This window comes from Colossoma macropomum, unplaced genomic scaffold, assembly GCF_904425465.1.
Source record: "Colossoma macropomum unplaced genomic scaffold, Colossoma_macropomum, whole genome shotgun sequence".
NCBI lineage: Eukaryota > Metazoa > Chordata > Actinopteri > Characiformes > Serrasalmidae > Colossoma > Colossoma macropomum.
Genome location: NW_023494787.1, coordinates 18671183 through 18675717, shown reverse-complemented (window position 1 = coordinate 18675717; position 4535 = coordinate 18671183).

Genomic DNA, 4535 nt, shown 5'->3' with positions numbered 1-4535 from the left:
TCCACTCCATATTTTTATTTAATTTTACACTATTTGAAAATGTCAGCTACCCTTCCATTTCATGACAAATGGGCCAATAGAAATGGGTCAAAAATGGCTTGGAACTTAATCTCTTTACATTAATGTACATTAATGTTTTCTTCTACTATAGTCTTATAATATCTTAAATTTAAAGTTTTTGTTATGGCAGAGATGATAGGTAAGGAATTTCCAATTTTCTAAGCCTAACCCTAAACCTAAACTTAAACTTAAAGGGGAATTCCACTAACTTTTCAAACATTTCTGCACAATTAAATCAATAAAATAAATAATAACTTGAACAAAGCCATGTAGAGTGGTTTGATGTGAAATACTCTGTTCTAGAGAAAGTCATAGTGGTGGTGATAGGCACCAAACCTCCAGAAAGTTATAAAATGAAAAAAGTTATAAATATGCCACCTGATTGTTTTACAGTAGTTTTGAGGTAAGGTTTTGGTCTAAATTGTTTTGTCTGTGTTGTTTTAAATCTATTCAAGGTAAATTACAGATACATTTAGTGCCCTGTAGGCATTGTGACACCTGGTTCCTATCACCATCCTGTAGGTTACCCTTGTTTTTTTTGTTTTTTTTAAAGCCCTGAAAATGTACAAAACGCACACACACAAACACACACACATACACACACACACACTCACTAGTTGCTCTCATTCTCACTCTTGCTGCTCCTGGCAGGCGAAATGTCCTGAAACTCAACGCCTCCCACCCACTGTGCCTCCTGCAGTTACTGAATGGCAGGTATAGGGTGGATAGGGTGTGTGGATGGTGCGTGTGCACGCACGCACGCATGCACACACACACACACACACACACACACACACACACACACAGGATGCAGCAGGGCATGTGCTGCCCGCTCCCAGAGTTGACACAGTAAACCAATCTGGCTAAACTGCTGTGCCCACGGGCCTGAGGGACTGACAGGGGAAGTGACTGACACACTCACACACACACGTGCACACATACACACACATACACACTCACAGAATGCTGCCGGTGGGAGGGTGAGCACTGGCTGAGCGACGCTCACACGGAGATTGAGTTACAGCCGAATTAGATCAGAGCTGTGGGAACCAGCACCTCGTCAGGCACACACACACACGTGTGCACACATGGCTGCACACACACACACACGGCTGTGCTGTGTACATAAACATGTGCTGACAGAATGCCTCACACAAAAAAGCACACACACCTCACACACAGCAACAGGCGCAAAGATTCATATATACACACACACACATGTTCACACACTCGCTGCGTGCATGTGTGTAAGCCTGCAATGAAAGATGCGTGATTTGTGAGCTAGGAGTGTTTGTTGGTAGTAAATTTTGACCTTGACTTCAGGATTCAGCCTAATAAATAAATAAATCAATAAATAAAGTAAGAAAGAAAGAAAGCAAAAGGCAGATAGATAGATAGATAGATAGATAGATAGATAGATAGATAGATAGATAGATAGATAGATAGATAGATAGATAGAAACACCTGATAAACACCTGATAAAGCAACTGAAAAAAAAAACTGGAAATCAGTGTTTAAACGTGACAACTTAATTTCCTGCTGTTTTCACATGCAAATAGCCCCAGTGTGTCCCCGGTGCAGGAGGAACAGGCTGTTCAGAACTGACCTCGCCAGCTTCACGCAACACACTGTGTGTGAACAGAACTTGCTTTTGTGGGGCCAGCCAAATGGACAATACCCAGCAGAACAGTTTCATTGCTCCTTTTCCCCCCAAACAGCAATGTCCACTGTAAGAGAGAAGTGTCCAGGCAACATTTCGTTTTTCTTCTGCTCTTTCTCACGTGCTGAACCTGGCAGCAGCCTCTCTGTCTCTGGTGATGTTGGACAGCTGAAAGGAGATCATACATCCTGACCCAACTCTCAGCAACACGGCCTTCCCCGCCAGGACTTCTAATGTTCTTGTAATGCAGCTGTATTAAGACTTATGAGCAGTGGTTCAATAACACAATTTGCTAAAATGTGAAATAGTGTGATGTAATAAATATATACAATGATTTCCTGCACTGTCAGGAGGATCATAATGCCACAAAACAAATTCCAATGCCTCTGGATTGGGAAGGGCTTAGCTTACAACCAAGGAAATAGTTTGGCAAAAAAGTCAATGTATAAATTTTCCCCCTAGGCTAAACATAGTCAAGACATGTTTGGTGCCTCAAGTTCTCGAACATTTAGTTGTGCACTGGAGCTACAAAGCTAATGTAGCTCATTATTAAACTGGAGCTTCTGGCCACTAGTTAGCGTCATGGAAACTGCATGCAACATGATATTATTGGTTAGTATTATTCTTCCCTGTCCACTGGTGCACATTGACAGAATAAAAAATGTTTTAGAGGTGGGCAAAAGCCATTACATTTAGATTACAAGACTTTGTCTTTGAAATGATATGATGATTTGTGCTTAATATGTCCAGGGACATGAATTAACATGGTAAAGAAGGTCAGATTTGATTTCAGGTTGGCTTTACATTTGTTTGTGGTTCATCAGCCTTGTAGCTCTAGTGCAAAACTAAAGAAGCAAACCTTGGCCACCAAACATGTCTTGGCTGATCAGCTTTGTTTGGGATAAGGGGAAAATTGTATACACTTGATTTTTCACCAACACTTTTGGGAAGGGGCTCAAAAACACAGTTTGAAGAGTTTGATTCCAAATGCTGTATACACATTATTAACAAGAAGAGGTTTGACAAGAAGAACATTTTTATTTATCTACTAAAGGTGGTATCAGTCATGGTATTGATATATGTGTAAAGCCCACTTTAAACAATGTAAGTGATGAAAAAAGAGAAAATTAATGAAAATGGCATTTAATGCATTTTGATACAAACCCAGAGGGGTGGCAGTGGTGGCACTGGCCATCCTGAGTGCACATAACTGGCTGATTAGAATGCTTTCACATCACACAGACACCAGCAGAGAGAGAAGCAAATGTGAGTTTTGCACTCCTACATGGTTGTATTGTTATCTCCATATCCTCCCTGTGTATTGACCATCCAAATAAATATGTTCTTTTTCAATGCCACAATATAGAACCTTTTAGTTAACTAACTATAGCTGAAAAAGGCAAACTGAAGAGCCTAGCTTGCCTATCTACCTAGCTACTAGTAGAGGTTAGCTGCTCCATCAGTTTAGAGGAGTTTGTCATTTTGCAGATGCTCAAAAGAACCAGTGACTTCGATTTTTTTTTCATTTTATAACAGCTGTGTAAGCTGTGTGTGATCGACAGAGTATATTTGTGAACAAGTGCATGAGCATGACTCAAATGAGTAGAAATAGGCTTCTTATTCGAGTTTATGTTTCCCCCTACTTGGTGCATCATTTTTGCCATTTTCCAGTTTTTGCAATAATTTAAAAATGATTGTTGCCCTTTGTGTTATGTGTAAATTTCATGATGATTGGATCAAACCGCTGTCCCATATATTGTTACTGGGGGGAGGGGAGGGGTGGAAGCACCTGAATGCACATTACATTGCAGTGCATGCTGAAGACTGCAGTGCAGCGCATTGTGAAATGGACTAATATTAATAGAAAATCTAAATAGTTGGTCTGACCTGCGAGCCTTGTGTTTCACAAGTTTCACATATGGGCTCTAGAATGTAATTCCTGCACCAATTAAGGTGGAATGGAAAATTCAAGCACAAAGATAGGCTCTACTAGACCATGTGTGTGTGAACATTATGTGTGTAGTGGTGTGTATTAATGATTTGTTGACTATTGTTTAAAGATGTCATAGCAATGCCCTGCAGTGTTTTCACTCCTCTATCTGTACACTAAAATATATACATCAGTTAGCCATTCATCTGATGCCAGTGTCATAATTTTTGTTGACATGAAGTGGACAAAATGGAATAGGCCTCTTTTCTGGGTCATTTTTGATGATTTTTGGTCCATTTTGAGCCAAAGAAAATCTGGGTCATATGGGTTTCTGAACTTTGGACACCCTAAAACTGCCTTGGCTACTCAATGGCCACCCCTTTTTATAAAGGCCTAGAATCGCCTTTGCCGTTATATATTAAACAGTCATTTTGATCTATAGTGTCATTACCGATTTTAATAATTTAATGGCGGATGTATCAAGACGATCACAGTGTAGGAAAGCAAATTCCATTCCAATGTCTCTGGCTTTGAATGGGCCTACAGTATGTAGTTACAGGCTCAATTACTTGTAAATTAATTGACCCAAGGGCAAAACTAAAGAAGCAAACACCGGAAAGCAAACATGTCTTGGCTGGTCGACTACATGTGAGGTAAGAGAAAAATGGTGCACATTTGATTTTTTGTCAAACTATCACTGTATCCCTGCTGTTGCTGCAGAGGAGAGCACAAGTATGCTGGGAAATCCCTGCATTCTCAGCAGCGGTAAGCCAAAGTAGTGGGCTTGAGGTGACGAGCCTACACACTCACATGACTCACATTACCTGCAGGGCCATCCTACCTACCTGTGAATCACTGGGAGGTCTAAAGACCAATTATCCCCCC